This window comes from Thamnophis sirtalis, unplaced genomic scaffold (genome assembly GCF_051295495.1).
Source record: "Thamnophis sirtalis isolate CommonGarterSnake01/CBP01778 unplaced genomic scaffold, rThaSir2_p1.2 scaffold_5, whole genome shotgun sequence".
NCBI classification, from domain to species: Eukaryota; Metazoa; Chordata; class Lepidosauria; order Squamata; family Natricidae; genus Thamnophis; species Thamnophis sirtalis.
The window spans coordinates 131,740,352-131,753,689 of NW_028261385.1; positions in this window are offsets into that span (position 1 = coordinate 131,740,352).

Consider the following 13,338-nt stretch of genomic DNA (forward strand, 5'->3'; position numbering starts at 1 on the left):
GCAAACCGGTAGTAGCAGTGGTGGGAGTCTCCACCCACCCACCCAGATACTTCTGCGCATGTAGAAGTGTCATGTGCGCAAGAGCGTGGAGGAGTGCACTTGAACCAGTAGTAAAGAAATTGGCAACACACCACTGGTCTGTGTGCCCTATTTTTCATTCCCCCCCCCATCTCCAGAAGCATTTGGTGGGCCAAAAACAGGCAAAACCGGCTTCTTTTTTAGCCAAAAGCTCCCTCACCTCCAGAAAGTCCCTACAGGCCTTACCTTTCAGTTCCAGCCTGCGGGGCTCACAAAGGTAAGTCCTGCACTTGGCCAAAGGGTGGGTAGGGTGATGTGGGTAGGGTGATGTGGGCGGGGTGATGTGGGCGGGGTGATGTGGGCGGGGCAGCCTTGTGGTCCTACATGGTCTGGATAAATGCTTTGGCAGGCCGCATGCAGCCGATGGGCCATAGTTTGAGGACCCATGAATTAAAGGGTTGACTAGAACTAGTTCTGTATTTCATTAAACAATCAAGGCCAATATTTAGCCATCTCTGTCTTATATAAATCATGCCAGACTTTTGCTATCCACATCACAGTAAAGTTCTAACCCCACAGCTTCTAGAGACATATGCTTTGCTTAGAAGTAATTTCTGATGACTTCTGTAGGCAATCTCCCATTCTCTCCTTACCCAGAGAGGTTTTGAAGAACCAGTGACCTCACCGTTTTTTGGTCTTTGTCACTGTTGTTGTGTCCATTTTCACTTCAGTTTGCCATGCCTCGCCTGGAAGTCTACTTCAAAACCATTTCTAATGTTCTGGGGCCCCATCACTCCACATTTGGAGTCAGAGTCTTGAAGAACAGAAGAGAATAACAGAGTTGGAAGGGACCTTGGAGGTCTTCTAATCCAACCCCCTGCTCAGGTAGGAAACCCTATACCATTTCAGACAAATGATTCTCCAATCTCTTCTTAAAAACTTCCAGCGTTGGAGCATTTACAACTTCTGGGGGCAAGTTGTTCCACTGATTAACTGTTCTAACTCAGGAAATTTCTCCTTAGTTCTAAGTTGCTTCTCTTCTTGATTAGTTTCCACCCATTGCTTCTTGTTCTACCCTCAGGTGCTTTGGAGAATAGTTTGACTCCCTCTTCTTTGTAGCAACCCCTGAGATATCAGAACACTGCTATCATGTCTCCCCATGTCCTTCTTTTCATTAAACTAGACAGACCCAATTTCATCAAAATTTGGGACAATAATGAATTTTCCCCAGAATGGCAAACTTGATAAAATTATTCTAATGATGCAGTACAAAATATTCAGTAAGTTATAGAAGACTTAAGGACAACATCAAAGAATCTGTAGGCTTTTTTTGATTTGAATAGAATCTGTGTTAATGGTTTCACTATCAGAAAAACACTGGAAAATTAACAAAGTGAAAGCCATTTCTCATTAAGTGGAACATCGAAACTCACCTCAAGTTTTCTATTTAAAAAAAAAAAGCACGTGGATTCCCTTCTGAGGGAATATTCGTGGGCAGATAACCCAAAGTTGAAACTTTTCAGAGTGTATCTGAGTCATTGCATCTATCAGAAACCAACCATAGCATTCCACAAAATGAACATTAACACCACCAGTCAATCATGGAGGTGGCAATGTCACAATTTAGGTATGCTTTGCTGCCTTGGGGGCTGGGTGACTTGTCAGAGTTGAAGGAGGCCTGATTGCTGCTTTGTATCAGAGATAATACAGAATACCTGGCCCTCTGTCCATCCGCTAATGCAGTATTTCTCAGCTTCAGCAATTTTAAGGCATGTGGGCTTCACTCTCCATCCATCAAGAGTTGAAGTCCATACATCTTAAGGTTGCTGAGACTGAGAAACACTGTACTAAAATAGAAGTGATGATCCCAGACCTACAAGTAAGTCTACAAGAGAATGAAGAACATATCTAATGTTTTAGAATGCCCGTGTTAATGTCCAGATCTAATCCCTATAGAAATGCAGAGGCAGAAACAAGGATATGATATATGATCATATATAACACGGGCATTCTAAAACATTAGATATGTTCTTCATTCCCTTGTAGACTTACTTGTAGGTCTGGGATCATCACTTCTATTTTAGTACATATACTGTACACTCTCCTCCACCTTTTCTCTCTCTCTTCTCTCTCTCCCCCTCTCCTTCCCTATCGTCTCCCTTCCTCTCTTTCTCTCTCTCCTCTTTCTCTTTCTCTCTCTCTTCTCTCCCTCCCTCTCTCTCTCTGTCTCTCTCTCTCTCCTCTCTCCCTCCCTCCTCCTCTCCTCTTTCTCTCTCCTTCTCTCTCTTTTCTCTCTCTCCTTTCTCTCCTCTCTCCTCCCTTTCTCTCTCCTCTTTCTCTTTCTCCCCCACTTCTCTCCCTCCCCCTCTCTCTCCTCTCTCTCCTCTCTCTCTGTCTTTCTCCTCTCTCTCTCTCCTCTCTCACCGCCCCCCCTCTCTCTCTCACACACACACACCTTAAATTCTGTTGAATCAAATAGTCTGCCATGGAGGAATAAGCCCGATTTCCTGCATGACAATGTGAGAAGCTGATTATCAATGACAGGAAGTGCTTTGTTGCAGTTGAAGAAAGGCGGCACAGTTACTGACCCTAAGAAGGCAATTACCTCTTCATGCTAGCAAGCTACATATGAGATGACTTAATGAAATAACAGAATGAAACACCTTCATTAGTGTTAGTTGTTGACTTAGTCTCCCATAATATATCACTGGGACCTCATGAAACCTGAGTAACATTTAGTGGTAACTATATGCAGTAATTTGGAAAGTCTAAAAAGAAATGCATACCTTTTTTGCAGAACGAAACCAGTCAGGTAACAGCTGTATGATGACATATTCTGCAACTTATTAAGCATGCAATTGTAGCAATTCTGGGAGATATGCAAAAGCATCCTAAGGCTGCTATTTTTCTCAGTGGTATTAAGATTGCTAGATACATTTACCTGTCAGTAGACAGGGTAGATAAGGTAGTAGGTTTTCCCAAGATATACTTTAATTCTGTCCTTCAATCTGCACCTAATAACGGCAGCAAGACTGTTGGTGGCGCAATACTGGAAGAAGGAAGACTTGCCTACCACTCAAGAATGGACATTGAAAGTTACAAACCTAGCCAAGATGGCTAAAATATCGGCATATCTTAAAGACCATTCAAATGAGAGATATAAACGAGACTGGAAAAAATGGATTGACTATACACAAAACAAATACGGGACTAAGAAATTCCAGATAGCCTATGCTTAAAATTAGGAATAATCTAAACTGCTCAAAGTTAGTGCAACAGGAAGAAGCTGAGTTCAATGCAGAGATGTTAGTGACTTTTTTTTCATTTCCTTTGTCTTAATATATTTTAGACTGTGTTTGTTAAAAATCTATACCATGTACGGGCTCTGGGAAGTTGGGGGGGAGGGAGGTGGGGTGTTAGGGGGGAGGGGGAGGGGGATATATAGTATTGTGTCAGATTTCAAAGTAACGTGATCGCACTTGTATACTGTTGCTCTTTAATTCCAGTGTAAAAATAGGACAAGCTGAATATATTAATAGACAGTAGAAATACACCGATGGGAGGAGTAGAGGGATAGAAGAAAGAGGGGTAGAGAGGGTGGGAGAGAGGATTGGAGGGAGGGTGAGAAGGAAGGGAGGGAGTGTACTGGGGGAGAGGAGTTGTAGAGGGCGAGGGGAAGTAGGGTAGAGGGGAATGATGGAGGGAAGATGGAAAGTTGGAGGGGGGGGCGAAAGAAAGGGTGTATGGAGGGTCGAAGAGGTACATTGGGTTTCTATTTTGGGGGGTATTGTTGACAAGAGGAATGGCTGTGTTTATTGTTTAATGTTATATGGCCCCAGTTATGCACAGTATATATGTGACTGTATGAAAATGAAAAGGGAACATAAAAACATATTTACAAAAAAAAAAAATTCTATCCTTCAATGTTTTCATTCCTGTGGAAATTCTATAATCCACCAAAATGAACTTCTACTATGACTGACTAGAGCAGAGCTATCAAACTCCCGGCCCATGGGCTGGATGCATCATACACGGGTCATGTCCATGCCTGGTTTAGCGAAGGGGTGAAAAGTCACGATATGTCACAGGATGACATTATGATGACGCAGGTTTGACACCCCTGGACTAGAGCCATGAAATGAATGACTGTTCTCCCAATTAGAAAAAAAAATAGAAAAAATAGCTTATGTTTTGGAAAACATAATTTTATTCATAATATTTTTTTTTTGTTTACAATAAAAGTTGTGTTAAACAAGAGCAACATTACTGGTAGATACATCAGTATTTAGCTGTGGGTAAATGAGATATATGGGAGAAGTTTTCATTGGGCCAAATGACTTTAAAAAAGATATATACTGTATATTTAAGACATTCAGGTGTAAAATTTCTGAGTGGTTGTAGCTACTAAAATTAAGCAAAGACCATTCTGATATAATTATCTAACTAGAACAAATCCCAAAGAAATTCATAAAAATGAGGGCTTGATTCTCTCATGATTACCAAAGGAACAAAGCTACAAATCCCCTCAGATTTGCAGGAAAGTTCAGGAATTGTGAATAAGTATGCTAAGTTTCATTAAAATGAGTGCTCTGAATGAAAACTACCTTGCACTCGTATTGTGATTGCAATAAAGTTTCAAAGAGTGACTAATGTAAAAGAAGAAATAAGACAGGTACTAGTCAAATTACATTGTTGAGGCAGTTGCTAATTGAGGAAAGGTCTTCTCAGAAGAGAAAATTACAAAGGGAAGATAATTGAAGACATCGATAAAAGCTTCTCCCTTGATAAACTCAAACTCAATGTGAGGAAAAACACTGAAGAAATAAAAAAAGGGTAGGAGACTAAAAAAACTTGGATGATCCTCAACAGTTATGTTCAATTTTTAATCCACTCTATCCTTTTAAATTTGTTTGGTCACAACAGGTTGTTACATGGCTGTATCATACCAAGAAAATAAATTTCATTCTTTCATTTTTCCTCTCTAGATTAGAATATCTGAATCAAGAGATAGGCAAGCTCAGCTGTAGAAAGCTGGATGTACTAAAATGCCGGGGGTGTCAAACTCACAGTGTCATGTTGTCATCACCTGACGTATTGTGACTTTTTTCCCTTCGCTAAACCGGGGGTGGGTGTGGCCAGCATGTAATGTACCTGGCCCTTGGGCCCCAGGTTTGACACACCTGCTCTAGGCCCTTATGTGTCTCTACTTCGGTGGTGGGATTCATCCAGTTCGCACCTATTCGGGAGAACTGGTTGTTAACTTTCTAAGCAGTTTGGAGAACCAGTTGATGGAAGAAATCTCCTTTTGTTTTTTTCCACTTTACAGGGCTAATCCTGTAAGGAAGGCAGGAAGGAAACATTCTGGTGTTCTGTCTAGCCTCATCTTTATGGCCCTGCTTATAGAAACTGCCTCTCTGGTTAACCCTTATTACATTGTAACAGTTGATGCGAAGCACCCATTGACGTGAGTGACGTTGAATTGGCCACACCCACCCAGTCACATGACCACCGAGCCATGCCTACCCAACTGGTCATTAGGGCAGAGAACCGGTTGCTAAATTATTTGAATCCCACCACTGCTCTACTTGCTTCCTAGCCATGATATCAAATGGAAAAGCGTGAGTCCCTTTCTCAGAGCCTTGATGGAGAATAAAACTCTCATGTGGAGGCAATGAAGAAAGTCCTATTCCTAGGAAAAACCATCCAGGAATTGTATTAAATGAATGATGAAAGCAGAGTTTCCTTGAGGCCTTGATTCAGAATGAAATCAAGTCAGGCCCATCTGATCTGTCTCATGGTTTAACGTTTGGTCAAACAGATCCATACTGTTAGTAGGCACCATTGTTTACGTGCACAAAGTGTTGCATTCTTTGCTTTCCTGTTACATCATGAGCAGCTGTATCCTACTCCTTCATTAATGGCCAAATCTTAAAATATCCATCGTGATTTCATCTGACAGCTGCTGATAGCAGCCATCTTGGGGGTGTTAGTCGTGGTGGATGAGAGACGCAGGATCACAAAGACATTTATTTACCCCACCAGGTTTACACAGAAAGCCTGTAAATATTCAACCTCTATGAGTCAATGAAAGCTTGTAAATATTCAGCCTGTATGAGTCAATGAATGCCACAGCAGGAACTCCTGTGAATCGCCTCGCAAACATTATCTCCAGCCAAGTGGAATGAATAGTCATAAATTGTTTCCTTGTGTATATTGCAGCACTGGTGTTATCAGCCATGGTCTTCCTGGTGCTTTCTTACAAGGTTATTGCTTTGCTCCAAGGGGGTGGTGCTTCTACAGCAGTGAGTAAGTCTGGGAATGACTATGTGGACCATCAAATAACTCCCTCTCCCATCTTAGATGGACCAAAAACAAAAAGGACAAGGATGTTCAGACATTGCAAGGTACAATGCACATTTTCCTATCTGAAGAGTCAAATTTCCACCTAAGACCAGGAGTGAAATTCAGCAGGATCTGGTAGGTTCTGGAGAACCAGTAGAGGAAATTTTGAATAGTTCAGAGAACCGGCACTGAGTAACAGAGATTCTCACAAGCTGCTTCACCAGGGCAACCAAAGACCATGGGGTTATATACCAGGGGTAAAATTTAGCAGGTTCTGACAAGTTCTGGAGAACCAGTAGAGGAAATTTTGAATAGTTCAGAGAACCAGCACTGAGTAACAGAGATTCTCACAAGCTGCTTCACCAGGGCAACCAAAGACCATGGGGTTATATAAAATTTAGCAGGTTCTGACAAGTTCTGGAGAACCAGTAGAGGAAATTTTGAATAGTTCAGAGAACCGGCAAATACCACCTCTGGCTGGCCCCAGAATGGGGTGGGAATGGAGATTTTGCAGTATCCTTCCCCTGCCACGCCCACAAAGCCACACCCACATAACTGGTAGAATTTTTTTTTTAATTTCACCACTGCCTAAGACCATCTAAGAAAGGGGTGTCAAACTTGCATTGTCACGGGAGCATCATGTGACATATTGTGACTTCTTTCCCCTTTGTTAAACCAGGCGTGGACAGCATGTGACGTATCTGACCTGTGGGCCGCGAGTTGGACAGCCCTAATCTAAGGCCACTGAAGTACGTGAAGCAGCTCCAAGCATGAAGAAATAGGGATGAATAGCAATAGCAATAGCAATAGTTAGACTTATATACAGCTTCATAGGGCTTTCAGCCCTCTCTAAGCGGTTTACAGAGTCAGCATATTGCCCCCAACAACAATCCGGGTCCTCATTTTACCCACCTCAGAAGGATGGAAGGCTGAGTCAACCTTGAGCCTGGTGGGATTTGAACAGCCGAACTGCTGAACTGCAGTCAGCTGAAGTAGCCTGCAGTGCTGCATTTAACCACTGCGCCACCTCAGCTCAGAAAAATAGATTTTCCTGTTTTCATTTTTTATTGTTCCTTTGATTTTTCTTGTTTGTGTTCCTCCCTTCAATTCTAGTTTAATTAGGAAAATTGCTAGTTTCCAGAATTAAAATATGCAGTTTTCTTATCTTTTGATTCATTTGTATGCTTCATCCCCATTTTTGTGTTATTAATGAGTACTTGTGCATTACAGGAAAAAGGAGACTAGCTATGATAATACTCGGTTGATTTCTGTACGTTATTTTACTGAGGTATGTATGCTTTTCTGAACTGATTAATATTATGTCAAAATAATCTTGCAACAGAGGATCATACCAAAATGCCTTTATTAATTTGCTTTATAATTTCATCAATATACCCATTTGCATGGACAGACGATGAAAAAATTCTAGGGAAATAAAGGAACTTTGCTGTCCTATGTGAATTTTCAAAACTAGGATAGAGAAAAAATAAGAACTGTAACAGGGATGGGTTGCTGCCGGCATTACTGCCGGTTTGGTGCCCGCAAAAATTTTGCATACACTCACTCGCTTCGTTCGCGTGAGTATTTGCAAATAAAAAAGGTCTGTGCATGTGCAAAATCTAAAAAAATGGGGGGGGGGGAAATTTGCAATGAAAAATATTCTGCTCATGCGCAGAACCAAAAAACAAGATGGCGGCACCACAAGAGAACCATTTGGGGGGTGCGGCAGGCCTGGGTTGCTGCTGGTTCCAGCGACCCAGGCCGCCAAGTTACTACCGGTTCATCGGAACCGGGCCGAACCGGTAGGAACCCACCTCTGAACTGTACTAAATAGTTCTTATAACATTCATTCCATAAATTAGACCAGGAAATTCAGATTAGGTAAATGCAGAGAGAAGTTTGGAAAAGAAGGAACATCGGCTACTTGAATAGAATCAGAGAGAAACTGGACGTATCCTTCTGCGGAGGCAGATTCATTCTGAGTTAGCAACTTGGATTTCTGATTTTGGTGCCGACTCTTTCGCATTCTATCTCTTGACTCTCATTAGGGCTGTATGAATCAGTGACTTTGCTTCATGGAGCAGCATAAATCAGTGTGACTTTGCTTCATGGAGCCTCATCAACTCTTGGAATGAAAGAAGCAGCCATAAAAAGATAAGGCACTGTGCCTCAGGGACTCCAATCAAGCTTCTTTCAGCCATAGCTTCATCCCATAGCCGAAGCAGCTTACAGTCATACCAAGTCAGTTCGGTTTTAAATGAGCGCTTTCCTCTTTTCCTAGCGTGACGCACCAATCATTAGTGGTTGGGGCTTTAGAGCAGGGGTGTCAAACTCAAGTTGCTTAGATCTGGCCTATGTGGTCACCCTGGAAACAGTGAAGGACTGGCCTGTAGTGCAGTGGTGGGTTTCAAAAAAATTTCGAACCTACTCTGTGGGTGTGGCCTCCTTTGTGGGAATGGCTTGCCGGCCATGTGACCTGGTGGGAGTGGCTTGCTGCCCATGTGTTCTCTCTCTCTCTCTCTCTCTCTCTCTCTCTCTTCTTCTTCTTCTTCTTCTTCCTTTTGTCTCTGTCCCTTTTTCCTTTTTTTCTTTCATCTTTCTCTCTTTTTCCTTCTTTTTTTCGTTTTTTATTTATTTATTTCTTCCTTTCTTTCTCTTTCTCTCTCTGTGTGAGTCGGTCTGTCTGTCTGTCTGTGTGGTGTGTGTGTGTGTGTGTGTGTGTGTGTGTCAGTGGTGGTTTCAAAAATTTTTGGAACCTCTTCTGTAGGTGTGGCCTGCTTTCCGGGTTCACTGATGGAACCTCTTCTAACCGGTTCGGTAGATTTGACGAACCGGTTCTACCGAATAGGTGCGAACTGGTAGGAACCCACTTCTGCTGTAGTGCCTCTGCCAGTGAAAATGGAGCTGTGGCCCTCCTGAACTCCGTTTTTTGCTGGCAGAGGGTTGCAGGAGGCTGTTGCAGCCAAAAACGGATCTCGGGAGCCCGTTTTTGCTGGCAGAGCGCTCAGGCCACCACCAGCCCCCCCCCCCAGACACAAGTGATGTCAAGCTGGCCATGCCCACCCCAGCCTCCCAAGATCAAACACAACCCTGATGCAGCCCTCAATGAAATCGAGTTTGACACCCCTGCTTTAGAGCAAGGATGTTCAACCTTGGCAACTTTTAAGACTTGTGGACCACTTCCAGAATTTGTTTGTTGTTGTTTGTTGTTTATTAGTTTTGTATGCCGCCCACTCCCGAAGGACTCGGGGCGGCTCACAATAAAACAGGGAAAGGGGATAAATAAGACGATACAAACAATAATTAAAATACCCAACAATCACAATTGGAGTGGGGCTGGATACTTCAGCAGCCCCCAGCCTGCCGGAACAGCCAGGACTTAGTAGCTTTACGGAAGGCCGGGAGGGTAGTAAGGGTCCGGATCTCCACAGGGAGCTCGTTCCCGAGGGCCGGAGCAGCAACAGAGAAGGCTCTCCCCCGGGGGGAGCAACAGAGAAGGCTCTCCCCCAGCCAGCATGTCTTAAAGTTGACAAAGTTCAATACCCTTTCTTTAGAGGTTGAGTTCTGTTCAGCTCCAATTAGCCACATCAGGCTGCTACAAAGCATGCCCCCTCCCCTCTGATCCCTGAATAGTATCCTTGCTGGACAGTTTTGTTTGGACTGCAGGGAAGATTGGACATCTGGCTTCTGCAAAGGAATTTTCCATATCCGTTACTTTCAGCATTCAAAGGTGAGCTCCTTATAGATTTGGACTTTAGAGGTCTTTTGAAATCATGCTAGATAGCAGGCCAGGTCCCTCCAGTTGTTACTACCGCAACCCTTTGGTGCATTGCTAGTTTTCCACTCTGCTGTTAACAAGGTATTTTGTATAGTGCGTTTTTACTGGTTTTATCACTTCTATTATTTCCAAAGACCTGCGTACCAGCGCTATAAGTGCTGCTTTTAGGGGTTAATGCTGCTAGGAGCAATCTCCTTGCAATCTCTCCTGTGCGTCTCTTTTCTGTCAGCCAGGTTATTTTTGAATGTGAGTTTATAAGAGTATTATGCTCATGTTCAGAAACAGTCCAAGTGACAGGTAATAGGTGCACAGATTACAAGGAGCATGGGGAGAGCTTCTTTCCTGCTACCTTTTAATTGGACACTTTGGCAAGTGGCTACATCCATTCTTCTAAGCATCCATTTAAAATACTCTGACGGTTAAGGAGAATGATTGATGATTGTTCACCCTCTATCACGGTGTTTCTCAACCTTGGCAACTTGAAGATGTCCGGACTTCAACTCCCAGAAGTCCCCAGCCAGCGGATGCTGGCTGGGGAATTCTGGGAGTTGAAGTCCGGACATCTTCAAGTTGCCAAGGTTGAGAAACACTGCTCTATCAGGTGATGCTCTGTGAGAGAAGGAGTGAAGACAAGGAGATCCACCAATTCATTTGCTTAACTGGGTTGGCAATAACTAAGTATAAGGGCAGCACCATCCCCCAGCCTCATTACTATGCAGAATGCAGATCCAGAATGGGCCAACAAATGCCCTGATTGCATTGTTTTCTGCCAGCTCAAGAATCGGTGGAGAGCCCTCTAACTGACTATGAGGAAGAGTCTTTAATTAGGCCCACCAAATCTTGGCTAAACAAATCTAAACAATTGTCAGGTGGGAGCAAAGAGAATTTTCAGGACATCTCTGTTATCATCTAGCCATCCTCCAATTTATTTATTTTTAATCCTACATAATTCTTGTCTAACTCCGTAGCCAAGGCAGCTACAGCCATTAATGTTAATCCTTTCCCTTCTTTCATTATTCTAACAGGCTGCTTTCGAATGGGAATCTAAATTATTAATTTCTCATAGGATCATTTCACATTGTGCAGAAGGCATCCTGCAAGGGGGGTGGGGGGGGATGGAAATCCAAATGAGCTAGTTTATGATTTAGAAGACGATCATCAGATCAGCCTGGCAATCCTGCTGTTGTGCCGGAGAATACGACAACCTGTGATTTGTTGAGGCAAAGTTTTCTTTTTTAAAAAAAAAAATCCTACCTTACACTCAAGTTGATTGCCTTTTCGTGATGAAGCAATCAGAGAACATGTTTAATTTCAGAAAGGCATTGATGAAGAAGCCTAACTTTGCCTTTAATTATAATTATAAAGGAATATAATTCCTGAATCATAATACATTGGCTCCTTTATGGAAAACACTGTAGGGTATTAAGGGAGATTGTCGTGAACGTTCAGAAGATTTGTTTTAAAGCATCACCTCTTAAGGCTGTGATTCTTTATCGCAAAAGAAACTCCACTGAACTTAATTAGAATTACCTTTTGGGTATCGTTGGAAAGATAAGTGGGGATGATGGAAATTGTAGTCTAACATATCTAGAGGGTGCCAGAAGTGGGAAAGCTAATGCAAAAGATTGCACTGCATACCTAGCTTTATTTATTATTCAAGAATCATCAGTGCTAGAACTAGCTGCAGGAGCTATTTAATAAAGAATCAGTATATTCAACAACTTACTTAGCTGAAAACAAAGTCAAGTCAAACTTAAGTTGAAAAGTATCACATAGTTGATTTTAAATTACAGTGATACAATTAAATATTGAATTTAGATAATATTAAACTGGAAAAGCCTAAGGCAGTGGTTCCCAAACTTGGCAACTTTAAGATTTGTGGACTTCAACTCCCAGAATTCTCCAGCCAGCAGAACTCTGCTGGCTGGAGAATTCTGGGAGTTGAAGTCCACAAGTCTTAAAGTTGCCAAGTTTGGGGACCACTGGCCTAAGGCAAGATCAAATCCCCATCTGTCCTACATACAGTAGTTGTCAGGCCTGGAAGCCATCTTGGGCCTTCAGGCCTGCCACAATTATTGCTGTGGGAGACTGGGTGGAGGGATTGTATGGAGTGGATATAGTCAAAATAACATTCATTTCTCAAAGAGTCAAGGACATCTTGCCCTACACCTGGAGTGGCGTCCCTGGGAGGCATCTCCAGTTGGGACAGTGCCTGATTAGACCATGTGATGGACATGTAGGTGCTGGGCAGGGACTTGAACTTTCATTTGGGTGGGGAAAACCTGAAAACTTTCATATTGGTTTTCCCAGATGTGCCAATATGACATCACTAATAAAACTTTGAGGAATCTCAAGCCTCAGAGTTTTCTTTCGTTTGGGGTGTTACTTGGAATCCTGACAATAGTGTTAGCTTGTTTAGTTCAGCCTAATCTATTTTACATAGTTATTATCAGAATTAATGATAAGTATTTTTAACTTCTGATTTTAACTATGACTACTTATTTGCTTTTCAACTTTTTAATGTAGTGTCTATCTACCCATATCCTAAATAAAGGGAGTTTTATACAATGAATACTTTCATATTTATTGACATTTAGTATTTTTAATGAGTAAGCATTGATATCTGATCACAGAACAACTCTTATTTTTCCCCCCAGATTAAGGTGATTTTAACATTGGTAAAGTGGGACACCATTGACCGGGTGGTGGTGGGGTGTTTCTTGATTAAAAATGTAAAAAAAATTGGGACTTTTTAAAAACGCTGTGGGACAAATTGTTCAAAAGCGGGACTGTCCCGCCAAAAGCGGGATGTCTGGTCACCTTAATTTAGATGCCCCTCAAAGGCAAAACTCAAGGGGCTGAATTCTACAGGGGGAGGAGTAAAGGGGGGAATTTGAGGGGCAGCCCAAAGCACCGTCTGTCTAAATTTGTATCAGGCAGGCAGTAACATTTTCATAGACCATGATCAGAGGAGCAGCTGATTCTATGGAGAGACTCCTCCTGCATTCAGTCCCAGGCCTACAAGTGGAAGTACCCCTTCCTTCCTTCCTCCTTTCACCTTCCTTCCTTCCCTCCCTCTTTCTTCCTTCTAGCCTTCCTCCCTTTCCATTCTTTATCCTTCCTTTCTTCCTCTTGCCTATATACCTTCTGTCTTTCTGCTCTTTAGATCTCTCTTCCCCTTCCCTTCCTTCCTCCTTCCA